The 10,000-nt window shown below is 61.2% G+C and overlaps 1 non-coding gene across 1 annotated transcript in view; it reads right to left on the bottom strand.

The window, feature by feature from the left end:
* Window positions 1–268, bottom strand: part of LOC148314594 (18S ribosomal RNA) — a 1,933-nt gene extending 1,665 nt beyond the window's left edge. The window contains exon 1 of the ribosomal RNA XR_015841659.1: window positions 1–268. This exon is cut by the window's left edge and continues 1,665 nt beyond it. This is a non-coding gene — a ribosomal RNA (18S ribosomal RNA).
* Between the last annotated feature and the right edge of the window lie 9,732 nt (window positions 269–10,000).

The following is a 10,000-nucleotide window of genomic DNA, read 5'->3' as shown; positions in this document are numbered from 1 at the left end:
GCGGGCCCGCTGCACCGCGGCAAACCGAACCCGCGTGGGTTTTGGGTCTGATAAATGCGCGCGTCCCCGCGGAGACGGGTCGGCGCTCGTTTGCATGTATTAGCTCTAGAATTGCCACAGTTATCCAAGTAACGGTGGAGCGATCAAAGGAACCATAACTGATTTAATGAGCCATTCGCAGTTTCACTGTATCGGAACCGTGTGTACTTAGACTTGCATGGCTTAATCTTTGAGACAAGCATATGCTACTGGCAGGATCAACCAGGTAGCCCTCGCGTCCGGCGGTCTGTGTTTCTTGCATTGGAACCGGAGCTGAGCGGGGAGCCGGGCGCGGGGACCGGGCGGCGCCCGCGGGAGACGGCCTCCCGCGGGGTTACCCCCGGCGGCACCCCAGCCTCCCTCGTTTCTTTCATATTTATTTCGGACGTGGGCTACCGAAATTTCCGTTACGATTCAGCCCCCGTGCGCGGTGAGGAAGTCGGCTGGGCCTCGGTATGTACTCGGTCCGTAGAGGCCGCGTTACCGCGTGGCGGTCAGTCGCGGGAGGGAGCCGGAGCCGCCCGCACGCCCGCGACCGCAACACGCACTCGGAGGCGGCGTCTTCTGACAGACGCCGGTAGGGTTTGAGAAACATGCTTTTTCGGAAAGGACCGCTCGGCTGATGCGGGCCTGGGCTCCCGCGCCCCTCTCGTGGCGGGGCGGCGCGGGGTACCCGCGAGCGCGGCGGAACTCCCGTGTAGGACATCTCTGGGCCCGTGTGGCCAACGGGCACGCGACAGGGTCGTCTCGGTCTCGCGACGAAAGCGGTTTCGCGCTGGTTGGTGCGCTAGAGGTCGATCCGCAGGCCGAAGGAACCGTCCACCCGAACACCCCGGCGCGAGGCCGGGGCCGGCAGGGGCCCTCCGATGGCGGGTCATGCTTGCCAATCGGTCAGTGGTTGGTGTGGTGCAGTATATGTCAGGGTGTGGGTGCGAGATGGGCCGGGAGGACCGCTCCTCCAGCGTCGGACCCGAGTCATAGGAAGTGCCGTTTTGTCACAACCCCAGGGGTGGGGGGGTAACGGTAGGGAAGTGCCGGCCAACGCGCAGAGGTCGACCCGCAGGCCGAAGGAACCGTCCACCCGAACACCCCGGCGCGAGGCCGGGGCCGGCAGGGGCCCTCCGATGGCGGGTCATGATTGCCAATCGGTCAGTGGTTATGTGTGCTGCGGTGATGCGGTGCCGGCCAACGCTCAGAGGTCGACCCGCAGGCCGAAGGAACCGTCCACCCGAACACCCCGGCGCGAGGCCGGGGCCGGCAGGGGCCCTCCGATGGCGGGTCATGATTGCCAATCGGTCAGTGGTTGTGTGTGCTGCGGTGCCGGCCAACGCTCAGAGGTCGACCCGCAGGCCGAAGGAACCGTCCACCCGAACACCCCGGCGCGAGGCCGGGGCCGGCAGGGGCCCTCCGATGGCGGGTCATGATTGCCAATCGGTCAGTGGTTATGTGTGCTGCGGTGCTGCGGTGCCGGCCAACGCTCAGAGGTCGACCCGCAGGCCGAAGGAACCGTCCACCCGAACACCCCGGCGCGAGGCCGGGGCCGGCAGGGGCCCTCCGATGGCGGGTCATGATTGCCAATCGGTCAGTGGTTGTGTGTGTTGCGGTGGGGCCGGGAGGACCGCTCCTCCTGCGTCGGTCCCCGGGTCATGGGAAGTGCCGTGTGGCGGTGGTGGGGCCGGGAGGACCGCTCCTCCTGCGTCGGACCCGAGTCATGGGAAGTGCCGTGTGGCGGGGCCGGGAGGACCGCTCCTCCTGCGTCGGACCCGAGTCATAGGAAGTGCCGTGTGGCGGGGCCGGGAGGACCGCTCCTCCTGCGTCGGACCCGAGTCATAGGAAGTGCCGTGTGGCGGGGCCGGGAGGACCGCTCCTCCTGCGTCGGACCCGAGTCATAGGAAGTGCCGTGTTGCGCTGGTGGGGCCGTGCCCGCCAACAGCCTTCAGTGGTCGGATACCACGTTTGCAAGCTCCCCGCTGGAATGGGGACTTAGAAGAAATGAGGGGAAAATTCCCCCGGAGCTCCGTGCCTGAGGGCGGGCTGTGAGCCGCGCCGCGTCCGCCAACAGCCTTCCATGGTCGGACACCATTGTTCGCAAGTTGCCCGCTGGAATGGGCACATAGAAGAAATTTCGAGGATAACATCCACCAGAGCGCCAGGGCGGCCGTTATTGCAGTATGCGTCCGCCTGGCAGCTCTCTTCCGCGGGAACCATTGGGCAATTTCTTTCACGGAGGTGGACATAGAAGAATTTTTGTTTCTAAAAACGTGGTTCCTAAAAATGTGCCCCAGGTGTTTTGGAAAACCCGGGTAAACCTGGGAAGTAGGCAAATGACCCTCTGACTAGGGGTAAAAACGTTTGCCTACTGCAGCGCCCCTAATGCAATTCGGCGGAACTGCAACGCCCCTGGTCGCCTAAACGCTACCCCTGGTCGCCTAAACCTCACCCCTGGTCGCCTAAACCTCACCCCTGGTCGCCTAAAAGTCACCCCTGGTCGCCTAAATTGTCAACCCCTGGTCACCTAAATTGTCAACCCCTGGTCGCCTAAAGGGGACTTAGAAGAAATGAGGGGGCAAATTCCCCCGGAGCTCCGTGCCTGAGGGCGGGCTGTGAGCCGCGCCGCGTCCGCCAACAGCCTTCAGTGGTCGGATACAATGTATGAAAGTTCCCCGCTGGAAAGGGGACTTAGAAGAAATGAGGCAAATTTCCCCGGAGCTCCGTGCCTGAGGGCGGGCTGTGAGCCGCGCCGCGCCCGCCAACAGCCTTCAGTGGTCGGATACAATGTTTGAAAGTTCCCCGCTGGAAAGGGGACTTAGAAGAAATGAGGCAAATTTCCCCGGAGCTCCGTGCCTGAGGGCGGGCTGTGAGCCGCGCCGCGCCCGCCAACAGCCTTCAGTGGTCGGATACAATGTTTGAAAGGTCCCCGCTGGAAAGGGGACTTAGAAGAAATGAGCCAAATTTCCCCGGAGCTCCGTGCCTGAGGGCGGGCTGTGAGCCGCGCCGCGTCCGCCAACAGCCTTCAGTGGTCGGATACAATGTTTCAAAGTTCCCCGCTGGAAAGGGGACTTAGAAGAAATTTGTAAAAATTCACCCGGAGCTCCGTGCCTGAGGGCCGGCTATGAGCCGCGCCGTGCCCGCCAACAGCCTTCCACGGTCGGATACAATGTTTCAAAGTTCCCCGCTGGAAAGGGGACTTAGAGGAAATTTGTGAAAATTCACCCGGAGCTCCGTGCCTGAGGGCCGGCTATGAGCCGCGCCGTGCCCGCCAACAGCCTTCCACGGTCGGATACAATGTTTCAAAGTTCCCCGCTGGAAAGGGGACTTAGAAGAAATTTGTGAAAATTCACCCGGAGCTCCGTGCCTGAGGGCCGGCTATGAGCCGCGCCGTGCCCGCCAACAGCCTTCCACGGTCGGATACAATGTTTCAAAGTTCCCCGCTGGAAAGGGGACTTAGAGGAAATTTGTGAAAATTCACCCGGAGCTCCGTGCCTGAGGGCCGGCTATGAGCCGCGCCGTGCCCGCCAACAGCCTTCCACGGTCGGATACAATGTTTCAAAGTTCCCCGCTGGAAAGGGGACTTAGAAGAAATTTGTAAAAATTCACCCGGAGCTCCGTGCCCGAGGGCCGGCTATGAGCCCCGCCGTGCCCGCCAACAGCCTTCCACGGTCGGATACAATGTTTCAAAGTTCCCCGCTGGAAAGGGGACTTAGAAGAAATTTGTGAAAATTCACCCGGAGCTCCGTGCCTGAGGGCCGGCTATGAGCCGCGCCGTGCCCGCCAACAGCCTTCCACGGTCGGATACAATGTTTCAAAGTTCCCCGCTGGAAAGGGGACTTAGAGGAAATTTGTGAAAATTCACCCGGAGCTCCGTGCCTGAGGGCCGGCTATGAGCCGCGCCGTGCCCGCCAACAGCCTTCCACGGTCGGATACAATGTTTCAAAGTTCCCCGCTGGAAAGGGGACTTAGAAGAAATTTGTAAAAATTCACCCGGAGCTCCGTGCCCGAGGGCCGGCTATGAGCCGCGCCGTGCCCGCCAACAGCCTTCCACGGTCGGATACAATGTTTCAAAGTTCCCCGCTGGAAAGGGGACTTAGAAGAAATTTGTGAAAATTCACCCGGAGCTCCGTGCCTGAGGGCCGGCTATGAGCCGCGCCGTGCCCGCCAACAGCCTTCCACGGTCGGATACAATGTTTCAAAGTTCCCCGCTGGAAAGGGGACTTAGAAGAAATTTGTGAAAATTCACCCGGAGCTCCGTGCCCGAGGGCCGGCTATGAGCCGCGCCGTGCCCGCCAACAGCCTTCCACGGTCGGATACAATGTTTCAAAGTTCCCCGCTGGAAAGGGGACTTAGAAGAAATTTGTGAAAATTCACCCGGAGCTCCGTGCCTGAGGGCCGGCTATGAGCCGCGCCGTGCCCGCCAACAGCCTTCCACGGTCGGATACAATGTTTCAAAGTTCCCCGCTGGAAAGGGGACTTAGAAGAAATGAGGGGGAAATTTCCCCCGGAGCTCCGTGCCCGAGGGCCGGCTATGAGCCGCGCCGTGCCCGCCAACAGCCTTCCACGGTCGGATACAATGTTTCAAAGTTCCCCGCTGGAAAGGGGACTTAGAAGAAATTTGTAAAAATTCACCCGGAGCTCCGTGCCTGAGGGCCGGCTATGAGCCGCGCCGTGCCCGCCAACAGCCTTCCACGGTCGGATACAATGTTTCAAAGTTCCCCGCTGGAAAGGGGACTTAGAAGAAATTAGGCAACTTTCCCCGGAGCTCCATGCCTGAGTGCGGGCTGTTTGCCGCGCCGTGCCCGCCAACAGCCTTCAGTGGTCGGATACAATGTTTCAAAGTTCCCCGCTGGAAAGGGGACTTAGAAGAAATTATGAATATTTTTGTTTCTAAAAACGTGATCCCTGAAAATGTGCCCCAGGTGTTTTGGAAAACCCGGGTAAACCTGGGAAGTAGGCAAATGACCCTCTGACTAGGGGGGAAGAACGTTTGCCTACTGCAGCGCCCCTAATGCAATTCGGCGGAACTGCAACGCCCCTGGTCGCCTAAACGCTACCCCTGGTCGCCTAAAAGCTACCCCTGGTCGCCTAAAAGCTACCCCTGGTCGCCTAAAAGCTACCCCTGGTCGCCTAAACGCTACCCCTGGTCGCCTAAACGCTACCCCTGGTCGCCTAAACGCTTCCCCTGGTCACCTAAACGCTTCCCCTGGTCACCTAAACGCTACCCCTGGTCGCCTAAACGCTACCCCTGGTCGCCTAACTGACCCCTCGTGTGTGGGGATCAACGTTTGCCTACTAGGGCGTCCTCCGGCGGCCTCTCGGCAGTACTGCAGGCCCATTTTAGCCGAGCCCATTGAAATGAATGGGGGAATTTTATACGTTTTTGCCTTTTTTTCCCCCCTCGTTCTTTTTGTATTTATTCATTTATTTCAACTTTTACCGACTCAACCGCCCTCCGGCGTGCCCTCGGCGGTCCCGCAAGCCCAATTCGGCCGAGCCCATTGAAATGAATGGGGGAATTTTATACGTTTTTGCCTTTTTCCCCCCCCCCTCGTTCTTTTTGTATTTATTCATTTATTTCAACTTTTACCGACTCAACCGCCCTCCGGCGTGCCCTCGGCGGTCCCGCAAGCCCAATTCGGCCGAGCCCATTGAAATGAATGGGGGAATTTTATACGTTTTTGCCTTTTTTTTCCCCCCCTCGTTCTTTTTGTATTTATTCATTTATTTCAACTTTTACCGACTCAACCGCCCTCCGGCGTGCCCTCGGCGGTCCCGCAAGCCCAATTCGGCCGAGCCCATTGAAATGAATGGGGGAATTTTATACGTTTTTGCCTTTTTTTTCCCCCCCTCGTCCTTTTTGTATTTATTCATTTATTTCAACTTTTACCGACTCAACCGCCCTCCGGCGTGCCCTCGGCGGTCCCGCAAGCCCAATTCGGCCGAGCCCATTGAAATGAATGGGGGAATTTTATACGTTTTTGCCTTTTTTTTCCCCCCCTCGTCCTTTTTGTATTTATTTACTTATTTCAACCTTTACCGACTTAGGGGCCGCTTTGCACCGCCTGTGCCCGGGGAAGGTGCTCCTATTCGGGCCAAGTGTGACACACGCCCGCCCTCCTCCTCCGGAGCTTCCATTAGGGTAGACTTAGGGGCCGCTTGGCACCGCCTGTGCCCGGGGAAGGTGCTCATATTCGGCTTCACTGTCAGGCAGCATGCACTCCTCCTCCGGAGCTTCCATTTGGGCAAACTTAGGGGCCGCTTGGCACCGCCCGTGCCCGGGGAAGGTGCTCCTATTCGGGCCAAGTGTGACACACGCCCGCACTCCTCCTCCGGAGCTTCCATTTGGGCAAACTTAGGGGCCGCTTGGCACCGCCTGTGCCCGGGGAAGGTGCTCATATTCGGCTTCACTGTCACACAGCATGCACTCCTCCTCCGGAGCTTCCATAAGGGCAAACTTAGGGGCCGCTTGGCACCGCCTGTGCCCGGGGAAGGTGCTCATATTCGGCTTCACTGTCACACAGCGTGCACTCCTCCTCCGGAGCTTCCATTTGGGCAAACTTAGGGGCCGCTTGGCACCGTCTGTGCCCGGGGAAGGTGCTCATATTCGGGCCAAGTGTGACACACGCCCGCACTCCTCCTCCGGAGCTTCCATGAGGGTAGACTTAGGGGCCGCTTGGCACCGCCTGTGCCCGGGGAAGGTGCTCATAGTCGGCTTCACTGTCAGGCAGCATGCACTCCTCCTCCGGAGCTTCCATTTGGGCAAACTTAGGGGCCGCTTGGCACCGTCTGTGCCCGGGGAAGGTGCTCATATTCGGGCCAAGTGTGACACACGCCCGCACTCCTCCTCCGGAGCTTCCATTTGGGCAAACTTAGGGGCCGCTTGGCACCGCCTGTGCCCGGGGAAGGTGCTCATATTCGGGCCAAGTGTGACACACGCCCGCACTCCTCCTCCGGAGCTTCCATTTGGGCAAACTTAGGGGCCGCTTGGCACCGCCTGTGCCCGGGGAAGGTGCTCATATTCGGGCCAAGTGTGACACACGCCCGCACTCCTCCTCCGGAGCTTCCATAAGGGCAAACTTAGGGGCCGCTTGGCACCGCCTGTGCCCGGGGAAGGTGCTCATAGTCGGCTTCACTGTCAGGCAGCATGCACTCCTCCTCCGGAGCTTCCATTTGGGCAAACTTAGGGGCCGCTTGGCACCGTCTGTGCCCGGGGAAGGTGCTCATATTCGGCTTCACTGTCAGGCAGCATGCACTCCTCCTCCGGAGCTTCCATTTGGGCAAACTTAGGGGCCGCTTGGCACCGCCCGTGCCCGGGGAAGGTGCTCCTATTCGGGCCAAGTGTGACACACGCCCGCACTCCTCCTCCGGAGCTTCCATTTGGGCAAACTTAGGGGCCGCTTGGCACCGCCTGTGCCCGGGGAAGGTGCTCATATTCGGCTTCACTGTCACACAGCATGCACTCCTCCTCCGGAGCTTCCATAAGGGCAAACTTAGGGGCCGCTTGGCACCGTCTGTGCCCGGGGAAGGTGCTCATATTCGGCTTCACTGTCAGGCAGCATGCACTCCTCCTCCGGAGCTTCCATTTGGTCAAACTTAGGGGCCGCTTGGCACCGTCTGTGCCCGGGGAAGGTGCTCATATTCGGGCCAAGTGTGACACACGCCCGCACTCCTCCTCCGGAGCTTCCATGAGGGTAGACTTAGGGGCCGCTTGGCACCGCCTGTGCCCGGGGAAGGTGCTCCTATTCGGCTTCACTGTCATGCAGCATGCACTCCTCCTCCGGAGCTTCCATTTGGGCAAACTTAGGGGCCGCTTGGCACCGTCTGTGCCCGGGGAAGGTGCTCCTATTCGGCTTCACTGTCACACAGCATGCACTCCTCCTCCGGAGCTTCCATAAGGGCAAACTTAGGGGCCGCTTGGCACCGTCTGTGCCCGGGGAAGGTGCTCCTATTCGGCTTCACTGTCATGCAGCATGCACTCCTCCACCGGAGCTTCCATTTGGGCAAACTTAGGGGCCGCTTGGCACCGCCTGTGCCCGGGGAAGGTGCTCCTATTCGGGCCAAGTGTGACACACGCCCGCACTCCTCCTCCGGAGCTTCCATTTGGGCAAACTTAGGGGACGCTTGGCACCGCCCGTGCCCGGGGAAGGTGCTCATATTCGGGCTAAGTGTGACAGACGCCGGCCTATTACCCCCGGAGCGATGGAGCTGGGGGCGCTCGCTCCCCGCCCGTGCCCGGGGAAGGTGCTCCTCTCCGGCCTAAGTGTGGCAGACGCCGGCCTATTACCCCCAGAGCGATGGAGCTGGGGGGCGCTCGCTCCCCGCCCGTGCCCGGGGAAGGTGCTCCTCTCCGGGCTAAGTGTGGCAGACGCCGGCCTATTACCCCCGGGGCGATGGAGCTGGGGGGCGCTCGCTCCCTGCCTGTGCCCGGGGAAGGTGCTCATTTCCGGGCTAAGTGTGGCAGACGCCGGCCTATTACCCCCGGAGCGATGGAGCTGGGGGGCGCTCGCTCCCTGCCTGTGCCCGGGGAAGGTGCTCATTTCCGGGCTAAGTGTGGCAGACGCCGGCCTATTACCCCCGGAGCGATGGAGCTGGGGGGCGCTCGCTCCCTGCCTGTGCCCGGGGAAGGTGCTCCTCTCCAGCCCCAGGTCGCCTAACCCCCTTACCCCTGGTCACCTAAACCCCTTACCCCTGGTCGCCTAAGTGGCCCACCCCTGGTCACCTAAACGTCCCACCCCTGGTCGCCTAAACCCCTTACCCCTGGTCACCTAAACGGCCTACCCCTGGTCACCTAAACGGCCCACCCCTGGTCGCCTAAGCGGCCCACCCCTGGTCGCCTAAGTGGCCCACCCCTGGTCGCCTAAGTTGCCCACCCCTGGTCGCCTAAGTGGCCCACCCCTGGTCGCCTAAGTGGCCCACCCCTGGTCGCCTAAGTGGCCCACCCCTGGTCGCCTAAGTGGCCCACCCCTGGTCGCCTAAGTGGCCCACCCCTGGTCACCTAAACGTCCAACCCCTGGTCGCACTTAGTGCAATTCGGCCCACCTCGCGTCCGGGGGGAGGCCATCCTCTTCGGCCTGACTTTCACGGACGCCGGCCTGTCTCCTCCGGAGCCTCCACGCGGTTGAACTTAGGGGCCACTCGGCCCACCTCGCGTCCGGGGGGAGGCCATCCTCTTCGGCCTAACTTTCACCAACGCCGGCCCCCAGTCTCCTGTTGGACTTAGTGCAAATTCTTACTCACGCCCTTACCCCTGGTCACCTAACCAGGGGCAGGTCCCCCGCACCTCGCGTCCGGGAGAAGGCCGTCCTCTTCGGCCTGACTTTCACGAACGCCGGGCCGTCCCCGACGGAGCATCCACACGGTCGAACTTGAGGGCCACTCGGCCCAACTTGTGTCCGGGAGAAGGCCGTCCTCTTCGGCCTGACTTTCACGAACGCCGGGCCGTCCCCGACGGAGCATCCACATGGTCGAACTTGAGGGCCACTCGGCCCAACTTGTATCCGGGAGAAGGCCGTCCTCTTCGGCCTGACTTTCACGAACGCCGGGCCGTCCCCGACGGAGCATCCACACGGTCGAACTTGAGGGCCACTCGGCCCAACTTGTATCCGGGAGAAGGCCGTCCTCTTCGGCCTGACTTTCACGAACGCCGGGCCGTCCCCGACGGAGCATCCACACGGTTGAACTTGAGGGCCACTCGGCCCAACTTGTGTCCGGGAGAAGGCCGTCCTCTTCGGCATGACTTTCACGAACGCCGGGCCGTCCCCGACGGAGCATCCACGCGGTTGAACTTGAGGGCCACTCGGCCCAACTTGTATCCGGGAGAAGGCCGTCCTCTTCGGCCTGACTTTCACGAACGCCGGCCCCAGTCTCCTCCGGAGCCTCCACACGGTCGAACTTGAGGGCCACTCGGCCCAACTTGTGTCCGGGAGAAGGCCGTCCTCTTCGGCCTGACTTTCACGAACGCCGGGCC

This window comes from Idiotropiscis lumnitzeri, unplaced genomic scaffold (assembly GCF_059441095.1).
Source record: "Idiotropiscis lumnitzeri isolate Australia: NSW breed Sydney's pygmy pipehorse unplaced genomic scaffold, RoL_Ilum_1.0 HiC_scaffold_263, whole genome shotgun sequence".
NCBI classification, from domain to species: Eukaryota; Metazoa; Chordata; class Actinopteri; order Syngnathiformes; family Syngnathidae; genus Idiotropiscis; species Idiotropiscis lumnitzeri.
This window is presented reverse-complemented; position numbering and strand designations above follow the sequence as displayed.